At 38.7% G+C, this 20,897-nt stretch overlaps 1 long non-coding RNA gene across 18 annotated transcripts in view; it reads right to left on the bottom strand.

The window, feature by feature from the left end:
* The window catches only part of LOC109499940, a 224,522-nt gene that overhangs the window by 99,124 nt on the left and 104,501 nt on the right, over positions 1 to 20,897 (bottom strand). For 16 of the 18 annotated variants that reach the window (XR_006598286.1, XR_006598296.1, XR_006598292.1 and 13 more), the window contains one exon: positions 18,780 to 18,921. The exons of the other annotated variants lie outside the window; for them this stretch is intronic. This is a non-coding gene — a long non-coding RNA (uncharacterized LOC109499940). The remainder of the gene's footprint in view (positions 1 to 18,779; positions 18,922 to 20,897) is intronic. 18 annotated transcript variants of the gene reach the window in all.

The following is a 20,897-nucleotide window of genomic DNA, read 5'->3' as shown; positions in this document are numbered from 1 at the left end:
AGTGACCTTGGGTTCTGCCAGTTGAGGACTCAAGTAATCAGTTATCACCTGAGAAGAACCAGAAGGTCAGGACTGAAGCCATGAGTAGAGAATGGAAATATCAGAGCCAAGAACTGAGCTTCACCTGCTGGGCAAGGCCTAATTCGAAAGAACCAGAGAATATCAGTCATAAATCACAGAGCCAAGAGGTGAGTGATGGGGAGAACAAATGAAAGTAAAGTAAGTGGAGAAATATCTTAGGTTGTTTCTGTGCAATTTTGCCAAAAACTGACCAGACTCAGGAGCAACCCTTTGGGGATTCTCGAGGGATTTCAACTTAGGTAAAGGGTCCAATTTGGGTTGAACACCCTCTTCCTTGGCTTGTGTGGCACAGCTTTCCTGTCTCTCCCTGGAAGAAAAGTGAGGTATATGTAGAGCTTTCAGAGTTACCACAGCTGCCTTCAAGCCATTTCTTTCCAGATAATGAGATTCGTTTTGGTGCAGATGGGGCTCAATATGTCCTCCACTGTGGACTCTGGTTCCTGTCACGGGCCACTAGGAATGAACTGAGAGGCACAGAGACATGAAACCACAAGCATTCCAACAGAGATACTAAAGAATGGGCAAGAAGACACAAGAGCTAGGAGAGGGGAACAGTGTACTTCTCACTAGCATCTGTTGTATATCCAAACTACTTCTGGCCTTCTTAGGCAGATGTTATAAACTGAAATATTAGGAGAATGCTTTTCAGTCCCCATTTAACTGTCACTCTTCAAAATATTTTATGTTGTAGATCCAGTTTCCTTTCATATAAACCATGTAATGTTTCATAGTACATGAGTAGGTCATACAGTACAGAAGTAAATAGTCTATAGAACCTGGACCTGTTATGAATTGGAAGGTTTTAAGTTTCTCCAGAGCATCCTGATGCTTTCAAAGCTATGCCGGTGTAAAAGCCAAGAATCAAATACCAACCAAACAGAATTCCCAAATCACACCATCACTCTTCTCCTCCTTTCCACACACTTGATTTAGAGGTGAAGGTTCAATAATTGATAGACATGACTAAGCCAAGTCGAGGTTCATTTACTCGCAGGCTGACAACAATGGATCCCATTACTGGAGCCATGATTATATCCTACAAGTAGTGGCTTTATCATTATAAAGATTATCACCAATTTTAAGAATTATGGGATAAGCTGGTTTCTATTAATAGAATTGGAAATATTGGGGGTGGGGAACAAAAAAGGCTCACAGCAGTCATCTGCTAACTTAAGGTACAATCTGAAAGCCAGAGGGTCTCTCCTCCATCTTTGTAAAGAGACTCCCATCTCTTGACATGTTAAATGTACTGAAAATCAGCCCAATATACTATGACAGTCACCAAAGAATTACAGACAGGCCTGAATGTACAATTTCAACAAGCAATTTGTCAAATTCAGATCCTTGATAGAAAAAGGAGAAAACTAAGAAATCTAATATGGGGGTATTTGTTAGAAAAGCATGAGAATCTTGAATCCCCAAATTCTCTGAATCTGATGCATGACTAGGAGTAGCCTATTGACCCGCTGGGCAACACGTTCCTGACTGGAACTCATGCAATGACTTCAGATGAAGCTGATGCATCTGATGACAATATGTGTTTTCTTCCAGATCTGCCCCAGTTCTCCCCATTGCCTCTATGAAGATAGTGTCACGTCTTTGGACGGCTCAAGTGGTAAAATAAAGCCCCTTCTCCAGGCAAAAATAGCTCATATGCCAAAGAAATATGAGTACTTGTCTAAGTCACATGGGTAGGCACCAGGGGGATGCACATACAAGTGGATCTTACAGAGCTGGACTAGAACATGAAGCAGAATATATATCAAGTTGGACAAGGAAGAATGTATCTTGAGCCCACTCACAAACTGACATTGAGTGTTCTGACATCTGGAATGAGTCCTAACTGTCTGCTGGCATGAACCCTTAAAGCTGTATACAATGTTGACCTACCAGAAATGAGTAGAGATGCTGGACTCCCTCAGTACAGATGTGAGAAAGGGGGTCAGAAGACAGATGTGCCAACGTAAGGCTAAGACGTTATATGAATTTGGAGGCGATAATCTCTCTGATTTGATCTTTACACATTTGAAAGACAGACATAACAATACCCTACATCAGAGTATACATTCCTTGACCGTACAGACTATGTTTTAATACACTCTTGTATCTCCTGCTCCTTACAATGTATCACAAACATTTCTTGATTGAGCAAATAAAGGAATAGGCTTTACTCTCGGGATTCAAGCGACCCAATGTACAGATATACATAAAGTATCTGACACATAAAAGGTACTCACTACATGAAAGATTTCCCTTCCTGACTTGCTTTCTTTTAAATGTACCTCCTATCTTTCCATCCCACTCTGTGCAGACAGTCACATGCTCTGTGCTGTTTAAGACCATTATTATCTTCTGCCATATGTATTAGAAGGACCTTTTATCTGTTAATCCCTATCAGTTTCAGCACCATTATCCAGAGAGCTGGCTGTTACAATTTCTTTCTCCATCTAAGATCTAATCACACTAACATTTGCTTTCCACTTACTTGAGGACAAAGCCGAAATTCTTTACCCTAGAAATCAATGCCCTTTGTTGGTATGGTAGAAACTGTGTGAGAAGAGTTAGCAAATGCTTAAGGAATGGCTGTTAATCAGTGAGTACTTATTGAATTTAATCCCTTAAATTCATTCCTTTATCTGTGGAAGTGGTATACAAACAGCTAATGTAGAGATACTGCTGTAGTGAAGAATAAAAGAGACAAAACTTGGGACACCTGGGTGGCTCAGTCGGTTAAATGTTCGACTTCGGCTCAGGTCATGGTCTCACGGTTCGTGAGTTCGAGCCCCGCGTCAGGCTCTGTGCTGACAACTCAGAGACTGAAGCCTGCTTCAGATCCTGTGTCTCCCTCTCTCTCTGCCCCTCCCCATCTTGCACTGTCTCTCTCTCTCTCTCTCTCTCTCTCTCAAAAATAAACAGAACATTTTTAAAAAATCTAACAAAAGAGAGAGACAAAACACGAGAAGCACTTAGGACATGATGGGTGCCAAGTCAGCTTATATATACATGTATTCGTCTTTCTAGAAATACCTCCTGTCATCTCCCCTTTCAACTCAAGGTGGGAATCACCCAAGTATTTTGTTTTGAGAAAGTGAGTTAATGATGAGATGATCCAAACCAATTCTAAGTTAATATCCATAAACTAAGTACTTCTAGGTGTTTTCCATACTGCCTTTCTTTCAGGGTGTCCCATTTCTTTCTTCTCCCAGAAAATTCCTATATTTTATCTGAGCTCACCCCCCAGATGCTCTCTTTTCTTTTCTTAATTCTATCAAGTGTGTTGCTTAATTTCATTATAATACTGATCCCACTGTAAAGTAACTGCATGTGCCACTGCCACCTGCCATTAGACTATGTACTCTTGAGGGTAAACGCCACTGAGTCGTCCTTGTATCCCTTCCAAATCTAAGCAGATTCTGGCTCACATGCTCACGCCCAATAAATACATGGATGTGACTCAGTGAATGATCGAAAAGTCCAAATGTCATCAATTTATTTTTTTTTTAAGTATTAAACATTTAATGACAAAGGTCCGTTTGGGTAAAATTTATGTGTAACACATCAAGTATTCCCTATAAAATAATAAAAGGCAATGCACTTTATGAAATAGGAAAGCATCATATTAGAAGATACAGTGAATAAACTCTTTACTTAGGTTATCCAGACACTAGTAAAAGTTTTCCCCAAAACCTTCTGAAAAGTTTGGCATTAAAGAAAAGTGAAGAAAAGCATAAATGCAAAAAGTGAAGAAAATTATAGTAGACGGGACATTTTAAAATGGTATATGCTAAAATATTTATGTTTGCCACTTTCTAACAAGAGAGTTAGTGTCTTATGCTATCTCACTGCCTCTCATCCATATGTTCATATTTTGGTTAACAGGTCCCCTGTGAGAGGAGATAAGAGGAGAAGCAGGAGTTTAAGATTGGGAATTACTACCTGCACTGAGTCCCAGTCCAGAAGGAATAAGGAAGAAAAATAATAACAACAGAAAAGGAAAGTATCAACTGATATGATTTATACATCATTATACCATACAGTTTTCTGCCACTTGCTCAGCCAGCTTTCTTGGAGTTTGACAGTTGTGAAAAGAATTGAAAGAAAGAAAGAAAGAAAGAAAGAAAGAAAGAAAGAAAGAAGAAAGAAAGAAAGAAGAAAGAAAGAAAGAAAGAAAGAAAGAAAAAAGAAAGAGAAAGAAAGAAAAGAAAGAGAAAACAAAAGAAAAAAGGAAAGAAAAGAAAAGAAAAAAGAAAAGAAAGGAGGAAAGGAAAGGAAAGGAAAGGAAAGGAAAGGAAAGGAAAGGAAAGGAAAGGAAAGGAAAGGAAAGGAAAGGAAAGGAAACACTTCATTTGGTGGTAGAATAAATTCAGTGCCTGACTTATTATGTGGGGCCATCAATATCAAGAAAGTAGATGGTAAAAAGGCACTTTGGGGATTCAGTTAAATGTATACATATTAAAAATTATACAAAGGATCCTGACACAGAGAGTCCATGGGCTCCTTCAGATCAAAGCATGATAAAGAACCTTCCAGATGTAAATAAAAATTTAGTTTCAAGCAAAGGGAGCAACCTCTAAGTGCCTGAAATGTTATGCATTTACCAAAATATACAAATAGAGCCTTCCAGGTTTTTAGGTGATTAACTCCTACAAGTCTGGGTATTTTGTACAACAGACTAGATGGAGTTTGCTTTGCATAGCACCTCCAGGAAATAGGCTGAATGCAATATTTTAAGTAATAGTTAAGAACAGCAGTATAAAAAGATGAAATATCCTAAACTCGCATCCCATAGTCTTGCAGAGGGGAAAAAAAGGAAAATTAAACAAAAACTACACATAGCAACTGCAAGTCTTCCTTTTGATCCTCCTCAATTAAAGAGCAATAATTGGATTGGTTCCATGATTAAAACATACGGGCAAAAGTCGATTCGTGTATTCTCTTGTCCTTCAAATGACAATCAAAACGTGATTTTAATTAGAACTGTCTGAACACATTATACACGGTGCATTTTGATCTTTGACATCACGTTACCAAGTGCTGCCTACATTATATGGACGCTGACCTCTGCAGGCCTGACAACCTCAGCCATCAGATTCTCCTTATACACGGTGCCTTGGATTATTTTATGTTCTACATTAAAAGAATAAAAGAATAAAAGCCTTTGCATTTTATCTCCACTGAATTCTACACTAAAAACATGCATAGAAATCCCTAAGGCAACAAGATCCTTTTCTGACAACATTCAATGACTGACTTTTTCTATAAATCCACTGCTCAATAAATCTATCAGGAACAGACATTTACATCCCCGCCCCTCTACTTCTTATGTGAATTAATCTCAGTTGTGTTCTTCAGATTCTAAGCCTTTTGGAAAAGGTACATAATTTTTTTTCTGGCCTCCTAAAAGCTGTTAAGACCTAGATATATTTGCAGCTTCACACACAATAAGTATCTTAGATCATCAGTGGAAATATGTTTGTGAAGCTAATAAGCCTTGAGGCATGTATCCTGAAATCCAATCTGATGTGAAGCAGGTAAACTTAGCTCCAGAATGTATACTGTGTACCTGCCCATTTTGAAGGTACAGACTGAATTACCCTGGGTCATTTAATTTCAATATTTTTAGAAAAGCATTATCTGTAAAAGTAAAAATGACAAGCCATTCCATTTTAAACAGAGAAGACTCCCCAAGACCTTTAGTAATACTTACCTATTTGGAGTCATGCGAGAACCCTGGTGACTTACAAATCAGGGGTATGATGAGGAATAATATACCTATCCACTATAGGATCCCCAATGACACTCAATAAACCATGTGCTGGAAGCCCTAAGACATTCTTGGCTCCCGTGAATAACTGTGGAGGATCTAAAATCCTGAAGGAAACCAGAACATCATCAATCTTTGTTCAAACTTATATTTAGACCATACTTTTAAATGGCTGCGAAAAGTGGGCTTCCACAGGCTATGCCCAGAATGGTTAGCCCTCATAGACTTCCTCCCTTCCACTCCACCCCAATCCAGAGACAGGGGTATGTAAAGCCTTCTGGGTCTCCCATTGTTTAATAAGGATATTCAAATAAAAGAATTGGTTTACATGAGTTCCCTAAGGAGGTAGACAGGCTTTTGGTCCACGTATAAAGGATTTGGGGAAGATACACCCCAGTTCACAAAGAACGATATGGTACCAATGATTCAATAGCGTCTCACGACATACCCTAACTTCGCTGAGCCTGCCAAGCTAAAGAACTATGGACATTAGGATCCCAATCTGAATCACATCATGTATTTCCATGCAGAGCACTTCATGTGTACAGACATAAGTAGAATAGAGAAGAAACTCTTTTGGCAGTTTCTCTATTAACATAATGAGGTGTGTTTCAGAGAGTGGACAGGGCATTATGATTTCTTCACTATTTAAAGTAAAGGAACAATTTCTACTGTAGTCATTAAAAGTTCCCAAACCTGAGGTGTTCAGATCACTGCTAGACTGCTAGACAGTCTCAATTCTTTGCATAAAATGGATAAAGTTTCCATATTCTTCCTTAAACTTTGCTTTTGGATCTTACTGAAAAATACCCCCATTCTTCCTTGGGATTCTGAGCCCAAGCTCTTCCTAGTTATGTTAGGTTACAAAGCACTGTATAATCTGTTTAAAACGTCCAATCTCATATCCGAGGAAAAGCTCTTTCCTTCCCAACATTCATGCTCCCTTTCACAGACGCTTGCTCTTCTGGGTGGTGGAGAACCAGAAAGATTATAAAGGACCACAGTCTGTTTACTTGGTTTCAGACCACTGCTCATGGAGAGCACGGATGGCTTCTCTGAAATGCACTACAGGATCTCAGATCCAAAAAATTTCTTGATGTGGGTAATGTGGATCTAGCTTCAACTCTTCCATTTGTAGCTGTTCACATATAGCCCCTTTACTTCTGGGGTTCTGTCTCCAGCGAGCAGAATGGATGGGGGGCACTAAGACCCATCTGAGCTATTTCTTTATGCCTGCTGCCTAGGGAAACTAAGCCTGCATCACAACCAACCCCTCCTCCATCTCCCCCCACCCTCTTTTCTTGGTTGTCCATGGAACTGGGACAAATATAAGCAGATTCGCCAAGAAAAATCACATCCTAATTTCCCCTTCTTTCAGAAGTCCCTAAATGTTTAGAACAAGTTTTCCTAATGTTCTATTTTCCAATTGGCTTCAAGGAGGGGAATGAATCACCTCCTCTTCTACTCATTGGAGAAAGAGTCTCTCAGCAAGAATCCTACCCAGTGCACAGACTCAAGAATCTTTCCCCAGGTCCTTTCCCCTGCAAATCAAGCCCCCTCCTCCTCCTACATGCTGGAGTGAAGTGGGGGTCATAGGAGCACCAATCTACTGATCCTTAATAACATACACAGAAGTCTTTAAGCCCCCTGTCTGACAGCGGTGACCTCGTTAGAGTGTAGGAAGACTTATTTTCATGTGTGGGTCCTGGTAGCCAATTCTGGGTCCCAGGAGCTAATTGTAGTTATGTGGAAGAGCCCCTGGAATCCTGTTACCTAGCTTTTAGGAAGAAGGCCATTTCAAACCTCCCCCATGGCCACACCCCATAATTAACCTCACCAGTCATAATAGTAGCTCTGTCTCCACTCATCATAGTGGCAGAGCAATACAGAACAAATACAGTCTGATTTTTAATTAAAATTTGTATCAAGGAAGGTATTGTATACACTGCTTAGTTCCACTTAGTTAAAACTCCATTAACTGGATTTCCAGATTATCAATAATCTCTGTGCTCTATGCCCCTGGGAGCAGTAGCAGCAAAGGCCATCTTGACACAGAACACCAAGCTTGGATCTAGAAAGCATGCAATACATCTTGGCATTAAGCCTCTGCCTGTGAAGCTGGTCGTTTTGTTTGATTTTTTTTTTTTTTTTTAACCTGCAGATTACAAAGATCTGCTTGAAACTGGTTGGACTAACCCCTCTTCCCTGTTAAAATATAGGGAAGAATGGGGTTTGAGGAACCATTCTTCTCAGATGGCTCAAACAGAGCCATTCAATGCTTATGTTGTGGCACTTTATAATAAAAGCAATCTTAGGGCTTCAGAACGAATCAAAATGGTCCTTAGCACAAAAGTCAGAGGATTTTTCATCAATAAGTAGAATAAAAGCTATAAAAATAGAAAGCATTTTTATTTTTCAAAAAGTATGATATGGTGCTGTATTTTTTTAAAGAAGAAAAAGGCATAGGTATTACAAAGATATTTTGAGAGAGGAGCGATTGCAGATCATACTGGTGGAAAGCGGGGACTAGAAGTAGAGCCTCCATGTGTGGACACCCCTCCCACCCCTGGGATCCCATCTCCACTTGTTCCCTGCAAAGTGACTTTTTTTTTTGACATGTATATTGCATAATGATGTCAAAGTTAAGGGCATCATTTATATACATTACAGTCACATAACTGTACGGACTCAAAGTTATCAGCGGACAGACAGGTGCAAAGCTTCTGAATCTCCCTGATGAAGCCTAGAGCTGGAAGGGGAGGGACGCTGCCTACACATATCCGGGATCTGCACAAGCAGCCACAAACACAGTCCAGAAGACAATGTGCACACACACCTCAGCACACCTGTGTATGGGAGTGAGTGCTCCCCCTGCCCCTGCCATACTCTCTATGAACTCTGAAGTGGCTCTTCTCTCCCAAACCTGAAATGCGTGCCCTTACTTTGAGGAGATTGACAGGGAAGATGCACAGCCAGCTAGGGAGAGGGAGTACTTTGTAGAAGCTTCGCCTGATCTTTAAAGATCCAATGTGTATGTTCAAACCATTTTAAAAAAAGGTTTTATATGTGAGACAACTTTTCACACAAACTATATATTACCAAGTAAACTCCTGAGCTCAAACTTCTCAACCTACTGAGTGAGCAATCATATGGGATCAGAATTTGCAACAGTATACAAGCTTGCCCTCCCTCCCTTCCTTCCTTCCCCTCCCAACACCCCTCCCCTCCCTTCTGTTCCCTTCCCTTTCCCTTCCTTCTCTTCCCTCCCTCCCTCACTCTCTTCCTTCCTTCCTCTCCCTCCCTCTCCCCTCCCCCCTTCCTTTCCCTTCCCTCCCTCCCTTCTTTCCTTCCTTTCTTCCTTCCTTCCTTCTGAGTTAGATGGGAAGTACCTTTGTGTATTACAAAGGCACTTTATGCAGAGCCTTAGCAAAGTTTATGCTTAAGAAAACCTGAGTCTGCAGGATATAAGAAAAGGAAGGGTCTCAAGTTCCTTCAAGAAATAGGAATGTGTGGAGTTTTGTGAGGAAGGAGATTTTTGATAGCAGAGATGAGGCTGAAAAGAATTTAAGGGTAACCAGAAAAACTAGACTAGAGGACAGTGGAGTGATACTGTGAAGTTGTGAGAGGGACTATCTCACGCACTCCAAGAGCCTAAACTGTCAGTGGTCCTTCTGCCATATCCAGCCCATTTTGAGGCGCATGGGAATGAGTTCCTTAGGTCCCAACTGGTAATTTCCTCTTTTTATAGCTTTGGGATGCAGACATGTCTGTTCACTTACAAATAACAAAACATACTGTAAACATCTTTCTGAGTTAGTGGTGTGTGTTCTCTCTGGGGGAGGCTAAGGAAGAGGCAGCATCTCTCTCCAGTCACCTGACCACACTCCTCCCCTGGGCTGGGGGACAAGTGTCTGCCCTCAACAGCATTCCCAGGTGAATAAACCACAGCAGCAGACAACTCCCCAAGCAAGAGAAACCAGAGGCCATTTGTCTTGTTTTTCTCTCAGAGCTCACGCAAAGACCTCCCACTCTGGGAAAGACAGAACCAGTCCCAACACTAGGGTCCTCCACAGAATTAACAAAACAACTGCTGAGAGAAGATTCGAAAAAAGTTATGTGTTCTCTTGAAGTTGCTAAATATAGTAAATAAGCCAGCTACGATACGCCATTTACCATGTGGCAAGTCTGATAAGGAAGAGCAATCCTTCTCGCTGCCTCTTCATCTATCTAAGCTATGTCTTTCCCCAGACGCACAAAATTCATCTTTCTCCCACTCTGGGATTTCTGGCTACGTTTCTCTACCTGGCTCTATATTTCTTGTGCCCCTGTTTCCTCCATGTTTCTTGAAATGGTGGTCCATTTCCCCCATCTCTGCTTGTCTCATTTTCTCTTCGTTTCATTAATCTGGCACCTTCCCTTTTCTAGTCACCCGGTGGTTTTTGTCATGATGGACATCCATATTATCCAGTGCAAAGAGTATTTTTGGAATTTCATTTTTGTAATGGCCTACTATCAAAATTCTCTAAGGCCACAGTTTCTAAGATATTTTTATACCTTTCCGAATACATAGTGCCAAAATCTTTTCAGTTTTCTGTGTTCATCTGGGATCCCAGAACTATACCCTTGGTCTGTATTCTTTGCTCCATGATTTTATCCAGGATTAGGGTTTTCATTACACTGCCCATGTGCTGATGAACCTTCTAAGCCCTAATATACACATTCCACTATGGCTGGACTCACCCCTGTAGGATGTCCTTAAAAAGTCACACATCTACCTATCTTTATATTTATCATCTTTCATTGAAAATCTTCCTTTGTTTTTTATTCATGTATAGTCTCTGGTGTAGTCCTTAATCCGAAATATTGCCCATACTTTTTTTTATGTTTTTTTAACATTTTATTTATTTTTGAGAGAAACAGAGAGACAGCATATGAGTGGGGTATGTGCAGAGAGGGATACACAGCATCTGAAGCAGGCTCCAGGCTCTGAGCTGTCAGCACAGAGCCTAACATGAGGCTCAAACCCACAAACCACGAGACCACGACTGAGCCAAAGTCAGACGCTTAACTGACTGAGCCACCCAGGCGCCCCAGCCATAAATACTTTTTGAATGAATTTGTAATGTTTAATCAGAGTCAATGATGGCTTCTCTAAATTGACTGTGTGAACCAAAGTAGTTTACATATTCACCCAAAAGCATCAAGTTACTTGAGTGTGTAGATGTAATCCCAAAGACTGAAAATATAAAAACCCTCATGGGGCTCCTTCTATGAGGACCTTCCTGACTCTTTCTGTTTCTCTACCACCCTGCCTCTCACTAGCTATAGATAGCTAGGAAAATAAATATGACAATTTGTGTGTCAAATAATATATTACTTCATCTATAAAAGTATAGAGTCGACCACACTGTAACATGGTTAGTTACATATCTGTCTTTCTTACTATAATGCAAGCAAGCTTCCTAAAGGCAAAGTAAGACTGCACTTAATTATTTTTATTCCATCTGTGCCTGACACAGTTGGCACTTGATATACTTGGATGAATAGTGAAATCCATTAGACTTTGTTTTAAATGTAGGAGTTTCTTCTCACTTTAATTTTTATGTAAGGTTTTACAAGATGATGAAATATTCGCTTTTAAACATTCTTTAATTAATATGTTTTAAGCCACCTACTCTGCTTAGAATAAAGGACAGGTAAATCCTAACATCACCTGTTTGAAGGTAACCCCATGAGTGATGAATCGTAGGCTCTTAAATATTGAAATAAACAGTGCTATTCAATTTCAGACACAAGGATACAAATATCAATCTTTGGAGAGCTTCTTCAATTGCATGCCAGAGACTCTGATAGCCAATCTGGGCACTTTTCCTTTCACAACCCTCAAAGAGTCATGGCCAGGAGCGATGGAGTCTTCCCTGTCTCTCAGGTGAACAAGAATCGAAACACATCAGAGAGGTGATAAAGGTGAAAATTGCCACAAAATACTATTTTCTCCATCTGCAAAAAGTATGTAAATATTATTTTATAGCAATATTCCAAGAATGAATGGTCATCTAAAATAAATAGTGAAACTTACTACCGTTATCAGAGCATTTTTATTTAATAGGACTACTGTTCACATCTCATATCTTAACCCTTCAACCAGCTTTGTGAATTTCGACCAGGAAAATGGCAACTTTTGGGGATATGGATCAGATTATCCTTAATCAGTCTACTATAACCATTTCAAATGTCAGACCTTACAAAGACCCCTGACTAGATGATTTTGATTTAGTTTTAAGCTACCCAAAGAAAATGAAGTTAATTACATGGCAACCTGAAAACTTAGTCAGCAATCCATCATTCTTGTGGCTAAGACACCAAACTGGCAAATAATCTATTCAGTGATATGGCTCAAATGGTTTCATAGTCTGAATGTTTCTGGTTCATTTGTTGTGGTCAATAATCTGAAAATTGTTTCCTCAATGATCCGGTAAATTCATAATCTTAACTATGATACTGTTAAAAGGGACAACAAAAACATACTTCAGGAGCAAGTGACACAAATTGTCTGTTATGCAGAGGAAATTAAAGAGAAGCCAACACTTTGGTGAACAAAGCTAAAATTCTATTATAAACATACAGCTGTCACACTACCAAAAATTACTTCTCCCTTCAGAATCCACCAGCCAAGAGGGTGATTATTCACTGATAAAATTTTATTTTTTAATATTTGTTCCCCATAATAGACCTAGGTTAAATTCCTTTGAATTTAAAAAGTTAAAGCAACTCTTTCATAGAAGTAATAACTCAAACGAAAAGCAAAATGAATAAACATGATTTTGCAATCATTCCTTTATCTAAGAACATATCTCAAATATTCACACAGCTCTACACTGATTAGCTGAGTCAATGACTTTTAAAGTGAGTCACTCCACAAAACAAAGACATAAAAAGTCATTATTTGCTGAAACCCAAATGAAAAATATACCACATATATTTAGATAATTAATCTCAAGTCCAGTTATGAAAAGGAGAAAAAATAAATGTTTCATGGCTTTAAAAACCAAACATACTTGATTATTTAAGTCTCATGACAGTAAGAGTTTCTGAACAAAATTATTCAATGTTATGTGAAAATACGGGCATAATAAAACCTTCTGAGCACTAGATAAAGTCAGAAGTTGTGGGTCCTGATTTCAGTAGCATGAGTCACCATGGCAAATGTGGTGCAAGCTAACTTTATCTCAGCTCTCCTTGTACACATTAAGCAGCTCATGACTACACCATAACTCAATATTCATAAACAGTCTATTACGTAGCTGAGGCTGCCAGATTTTCATTTCCTACTGTCTAGACAGCCAGTCTAAACACTGTATTATGAAGCCTCCATGGAGTATAATTCCCCAAAGACTTCTTAAAGCTCCTGGTGGTGTTAACTATGCCAGACACTCCCATTTTATTGCCTTTCTATGGTACAGTCTGTGTGCACAAAGACAGAATATAGGATTCCTTGGGAGAAAAAAAGAGTCAGTCATTCTTTAACTTGTAAAATCAATAAAGCCTTAACAACCAAGCACCCTCTCTCAGCCTACAATCCTCCTGATGGCTTTTAAACTGTGTTCAGCAGTCAGGGTGCACAGTTTTCAGTAGAGAAAACACTGCATTTTCATGAAATACACAGTGCATAAAATATTTCCTGAGAGAGAAACTCCTGGAATTAAAATGCATGCTTTTACAGATTATTATAATATTCAGGGTATTGACATGCCTAAATACTTTGTAAAAGTATTTGTAAAAAATAAAATAACTCTGTCTTCAGCTTTAACACCAGGTGAAGAGTCAATTATAATCAGTTTTAAACCAAAACTAGAAGAAATGGTTTAAATCTGAGAATACCCAAAGGACAACCAATGACAGTCAGCCAAAGTCAGGCAGGGCTTCCAAAAAAAGTGTGTAAAATAAGAATATAACCTAAACATCAGGTGCAAAAACCAACATGGGATCAAAAGTCAGAGAAAGAAAATGGCAGAAAGAATCCAGGCAATTATGCTGTCCAAAAAACACTCAATGGAAAGTAAGACACTGAAATATGTGAGCAACAGTTTGACATCAGGAGAGTTTCTAAAACTATTAGAGCAGATTACATGGAAATTATTAGTTTGTGTATGCCTTCCTACAAAATTGTGATCTTACAGGCAGGAATGGATTTTTAAATCTAAATCCTTATTATAAAACACAGTTCCGGGGCGCCTGGGTGGCGCAGTCGGTTAAGCGTCCGACTTCAACCAGGTCACCATCTCGCGGTCCGTGAGTTCGAGCCCCGCGTCGGGCTCTGTGCTGACGGCTCAGAGCCTGGAGCCTGTTTCCGATTCTGTGTCTCCCTCTCTCTCTGCCCCTCCGCCATTCATGCTCTGTCTCTGTCCCAAAAAATAAATAAACGTTGAAAAAAAAAAATAAAAAAAAAATAAAACACAGTTCCTGGAACATAACAATATGGTCACAAGAAGTTTGTAGAACATATTGAAGGAAAAGAGGCAAAACTGGCAGATATAATCACAAAATGATTGACACCTGACTCAGTTTACCTGTAAACCTTAGGCTACACCTTGCAAAGAGAAGTAGATATGTAGGAGTATATGGCAGAAATGAAACAGAAATTCGTCAACTTCCAATATGTACACCGGACATGAGTTTTTCCACGTAAAATTAGAAGGGCAGAGGACACATTCTGGGTTTATGGTAGATACGGTACACCAGCTCTTTAATATGTTTTTTTTTTAATTTTCTTAAATGTTTACTTATTTTTGAGAGAGAGAAAGAGAGAGAGAGAGATAGCGAGCGAGCAAGCGGTGGGGTGGGAGTACAGAGACAGAGGGAGACACAGAATCCTAACTAGGCTCCAGACTCTGAGCTGTCAGCACAGAGCCCAACGTGGGGCTGGAACTCAAAAACCGTGAGATCATGACCTGAGCCTAAGTCAGAGGCTTAACCGACTGAGCCACCCAGGGCTCTTTAAAACATGATACACTAGCTCTTTAAAACATGATACAGGATGGTCCCCTGCACACCAATCAAATCAACGATCAAAAAATATTTTCTAGTTGTCAGTATTTACATATTTAGGATATACATTTTGTTAACCTTATCCCCAACTATTTTTGTGTTGTGGGATGGCACTATAAATGCAATTTATTTTTTAGTTGTTTATTGCCCGTGTATAGAAATAAAACTATTTCAATCACTTAAATCCATTAAGATTCATTTTGTGGCCCAGGGTATGGTCTTAATGCATGTTTCCTGCGTGCTTGAAAAGAATTTATGTTCTGCTGTTGAGTGGAATGCTTTAGATATATCAACTAAGTCATATTGGTTGACAGTGTTGTTCAAGTATTTTTATCCCTAATAATTTATGAATTACATTTCTATCAATTTCTATGACAGAGATGTTGAATCTTCAATTGTAATTGTTCATTTGTCTATGTTTCCTTTCACTTCTGTCAATAGATGTTTCATGTATTTTAAAATAACTACTATTAGATTATTATATATATCTAGGATTTTTAAGTTTTAGTAAATTGACTCTTATCACTATGACATGTCTCTATGTCTGCTAATATCTCTTGTCATGAAATTTACTTTTATATTTACAATAAATTTTTGAAGGTATATAATTATGTCTAGATTTCTATCTACTCTTATGGTTGCTACATTTTAAGTGGAGAATTTATACCATTTACATTTATAATATTTGTTGATATGGGTTGGTTTAAATCTATCATCTTGCTGCTAGTTTTCTAAATTTTATATTTGTTCTTTCTTATTTTTTCCTTTTTTTGCTTTCTGGATTACTTAAATTGTAGTATTTCATTTAATGTCTCCCTTTAGCTTACTAGCTACACTTCTTTTAAGTTTTTAGTGGTTTCTCTAGATTTTACAATAGGTATTTTTCACTTCTCATGGTTGGGGTAAAGAATATGTTTATTATATTGATTATAGTGATGTTTCATGGTGTATGCTTGTGTCAAAAGTTATCAAATTTATACCTTACAATGCTGAACTTATTGCATGTCAATTATTCCTCAAAAAATCTGTCTTAAAAAAAAAAGAGGAAAAATAACATCAGGGTAATTGGCACTAATATTTTTATAAGGTTTCATAAGGTCCACTGCATGGTAAGAACTGTAGTACTAGACAAAATCCTGCCCAGTATATATATATACTATACATGTTGTATGTATGTATGTGTGCGTGTGTGTATATACATATATACATATACATATATATAGCATGTGTATATATATATACGTATATATATGTATACACATATGTTATATATGTATATATATTGTGTACATACACATATATACAATACCAAGTAATACTGTTGAGTTTTTCCTTTGGGAACTTAGAACATATTATTTCCTTCTTTATTTATTTTTCTAAAGTTTATTTATTGAGAGAGAGAAAGAAAGCGCAAGCTGGGGAGGGGCAGAGAGAGAAGGAGACACAGAATCTGAAGCAGGCTCTAGGATATGAGCTGTCAGCACAGAGCCTGATGTGGGGCTTGAACTCACAGACCACAAGATCATGACCTGAGCAGAAGTCAGATGCTTAACCTGAGCCACCCAGGTGCCCCAGAACATATACCTTTTTTAAAATCCAAGATAAATCTTGAAACATCACAAGTCATTTTTGAAATGTTGGTATCTCCAACTGTCTTAACTACAGAATAGAGTTGGAAGAAAAAAAAATGACCAAAATTTCATAATTTAAAGGAGCCAAAAATCAAATATTTAACTATGAGTATTTCATTCCAAAATGTGCTCTTACCTATATTAGATTCATCTATTCCATTTTTTTCCTCTTACTTTTCCTCAGTAATGCTTCTGAAAATAGGTTGGCAATTTTTTTTCCCCATTAAGGGCCATAAAATAAATATTTTAAGGTTTGCATATTACATTCAGTCTCTGTCTCATATCTTTGTTTTTCTTTTTTATAATGCTTTCAAGATGTGAATACAATTCTTACCTTGAGGGCTGAACATAAACAAGCCGCAGGCCATAGTTTGAAAACCCTGCTCTAGAATAAATTGCTTTTTGATATTATTTGGGACCTCATCAATTACCCTGGGCCATAAGCACTCCAAAGGCAGACACACAGTAATTGGGCATCATAGTATACATTCAACATATTTCCTTCTTACATTTCACCTAAATATGTATGAGAAAAATATTCAAAAACTTTTGCCTCTATTCAGTTGGCACAGAGTAAGAATTGACACGTTAACATTTTAGTGGTTTTCTTGAATTCTAGGCTTGGCTTCCAAATATTTTTAAGTTAACGGAAATCTTGAAAAACCTTGAACTAAGCTAAGGAAGTCAACTGTTTTGTTATTGCAAATATATTTTAAGCTAACTGGTAATATTTTTGCTGTACAGTTTTCTCATAAGTTAAAAATTCATTTTTCCCAAATAAAAGTCCATATACATGTTGTACAATAATGCCACTTTTTTTTTTGTTTGTTTTTTGGAAACTGTGATTTTTAAAAATTGAATTAGAGGTATATTTGGAAAGGCTAACAAAAATACATAAAACATTTACTCCTATGTATAGAGCACATTTTTTTATTTTTTTTTATTTTTTAGAGAAAGAGAGAATGTGCAAGGGAGTGAGAAGGGCCAAGGAAGAGAGAGAATCCTAATAAGCAAGCTCCATGCTCAACATGGAGTCATACGTGAAGCTCGATGAAGGGCTTGAACCCACGATCCCAGGATCATGACCTGAGCCAAAATCAAGAGTCAGACACTCAACTGAATGAGCCACCCAGGTGCCCCTAGAGCATACATATTTTTAAAACTGTCTCCTCTATCCTTATTTTGTTTGAATGTTTCAGCATTATTATTTATACATTCATCAGATGTTTATTAAGCATCTAACTTTTCTTCTTAGAATACAATGGAAAACAAGATAATCATGGTCCTTACGATGATGAAGTCTATGGTCTATGAGAAGGAAAGGTGAAAAAAAAAGAAACAGACAACATAATTACAAACTACTGAAAGTGAAGGAAGTAAACAGGACAACTCTGGATACAGTAGCTTCCAATATGAAAGCTAGGACCTAAAGGTAGAAGAAAAGACAACATTTCGAAGATATCAAAGATATCAAATGAAGTGAAAAGATACCAAATGGAAGTAGTCTTATGCGTTTAAGGAATTATTTAGAGATTAGTTGTCTGTGGTGCTGCCCATGAGGAAGTGGCCAAAAATAAGGCTGAGGAGGTAGTGGGGAGTAAGACTCAAACTGCTACTCAGAAAAAAGACTGAAGGGGAAAGAGAAGCAGAAAGACCAGGAAAGAATCCATATGCCCTCTTCCCCCAAGGAAACATAGTCCTGAGATGAGAAATGACAGTGGTTTAGAATAGACTGGGGGCAGATGGATGAAAAAGGATGAAGGGACATGGAGGTATAGAGCAAACGGGAGGTTAAATACCACAGTCTATTTGCATATCTGTAGGAATGATACAATGGAACTAGAAAAGGTAAAGACACACACACACAAACACACACACACACACACGGAAGAAATAAAGATTCAAAGCGCCTTAGAACTTAAATTACACTGTTTTATTCAGCATATTTTTTAGAATAATAAAAATGAGGGAGGGGGAAGTTGTTAGTAGACTAAGCTCCTGCAAAATTTGGAAGTGTAGTTTAAAACACAAACCATGAAGTCATCCCATGCAAGTTTTAATTCACTAATCATAAATATTTGCTACGTGCCACGCCATATGCTACATACTGAGAATACAAATATGGAAATATATATAACTTGACATCTGTGAGCTTATAATTCTGACACTACTTAGTCACTGCAGTGTAAATATTTTAGATTTTTCCTTTACATTTGCATTTGTAGACAACTGAACCAAGCAAAGAAAGTAGATACCTTAAAATGGTGCAAGGACTCTTCCTCTTCTGCCTGTTCCTTTCCTTTTCTGAATAACTCACTTGCCAAACAGTTAAGTGAAGCAGAACAAGGTCTATCTGGACCAGGGGGTGGAGCTGCTGTGGTGGCCCAGAGCTGGATGCTGGAATACAAGAACAATGACAGAAGTGGGAGTAGGGGTAAGGCTGGGTAGAAGGAACTGTTCAGCTAGAACAGGCAGAGGAGGGTATCCATGCATCTGGGAAGTCCAGTGAATGAAGTGAGATCTTGAGCAGGACGAAGACAGAATCTACACCGGACGGCAACTTGCTGAAGGGTTTTAGAGCCCTAAAAGAGTGAGGAAGGTATTCACACAAAGAGTAGCCCTGTATGTGCAGTCAGAGGCAATGCTCAGTAAGGAAGGCATCCATATTCCAGGGTCAGCCCAGCACAGGGTGTCTGAGTAAATGTTTTATGTATTTTTGTCAGCCTTTCCAAATATACCTTTAATGCAGGAAGGAGTCCCCATATGGGTGCAGCCTGGTGTAAAGATTCAGAACTTAAATGGGACATGTAATGTGGGGCAGAAAGTCTGGTATAAGGAATCAGAGCCTCAGAGGAATAGGGAAGGCATCCATGAGACAATGCAGCCCCACGAACTGAGAACAAAAATCAGGCTTAAAGGCACCTAATAGGGTTCACAGGGCATCCACATGGGGACAGAGCAGCCATGAAGATGGGTGACTAATTACATACAAAGGGATTGTATGTATACTGATAGTAATGGGAGCCAGGATTCTCACTGTCAGAGAGGAAATAGAGAAAAAAAGAAAAAAAAATAGAAAAAAAACCAAAGGTGTTGAACTGGAATTAAAAACATCAGTGTGCTGGGGCACCTGGGTGGCTCAGTCAGTTAAGCGTCCGACTTCGGCTCAGGTCATGATCTCGTGGTCTGTGAGTTCAAGCCCTGCGTCGGGCTCCATGCTGACAGCTCAGAGCCTGGAGCCTGTTTCGGATTCTGTGTCTCCCTCTCTATTTCTGATCCTCCCCCATTCATGCTGTCTCTGTCTCAAAAATAAATAAACATTAAATAAAAAAAGAAACATCAGTGTGAACTCATGATATACAATCTTTCTAGATCATATAAAAGTATGTATAAAGGGTCAAATGTATGTAAACACTCTAGCTCTGTCTACTCTGAAAGCCTGATGACAGTAAGCACATCTATGATCTAGAGTGTGGCTTCTGAATGCATTCTCCTCTAAAAGAAGTACAGTACCTTGAAGATATGGCTAATTCCATTAATGGATCACGAAAAATGCAAAATAAACTTGGAATCCACTGCTGGCTCAGAAAAAAAAAAAAAAGAGCTTAAAGAAAGAGGCATATTAAAAGGACACAAATAAAGAAGCCAACTTAAATTCATTTAATCAAAAAGATTCCCAACTAACTTCCCAGAAAAACTAGCAGAGGATCAGGATGGCAGTGTGAGCCAAAGGAGGCTGAGCTACAACCAATAAAAATCCTTCGTCGCTTTTCCTTTTTCCTCTGAGAAAGAAATTATTCTGACTTCAACTTTTTTACCGGAGATCGAATGGGTTGCTTTCCATTGCAACCACTAAGAATGTGAGCGGGAGTAACTGTGCCTCCCAGGCAGTCTGAACAGTAGGGAAAATGAGTGAGGGAGGACTGCTCAGCTCAGGGACAGAAGGTATAGATGAAGGTCCTGAGGATGAGGGCAGAATGTTGAGTGGGCTATGAAGAGCTCCCTCCCTGGCTACCCACTGTCCCTCAATATATAGGCCAAAGAGATCAAGGTACTATTGGTGTTTGGGTTCATGGGAAAGCCAACAACAGACAAAGAATGGTATCAATCCGCCCTTGGGGCAGAGGTTGTAGGAAGGTTCTAGATCTGCACAGCTGGGAAAATGTGGTTACCGGCCTCATCCTCCTGAATCTCAAAGAGCTAAGAAGCCCTTAAGGGTGCTTGGGTTGTATAAAAAGTGTCCATACACATCATCAGATTACCATAGTCATGTATATTCACTGGAGGGTGAGGCCAGGAGAGAAGCAGAGAACCAAGATTGTTCAAACTTGAACTGAAATTCAAAAAAAAAAACCAAATTTTCAGTTTTTTCC

Source organism: Felis catus, chromosome A1 (genome assembly GCF_018350175.1).
Source record: "Felis catus isolate Fca126 chromosome A1, F.catus_Fca126_mat1.0, whole genome shotgun sequence".
Taxonomy (NCBI): domain Eukaryota; kingdom Metazoa; phylum Chordata; class Mammalia; order Carnivora; family Felidae; genus Felis; species Felis catus.
This window is presented reverse-complemented; position numbering and strand designations above follow the sequence as displayed.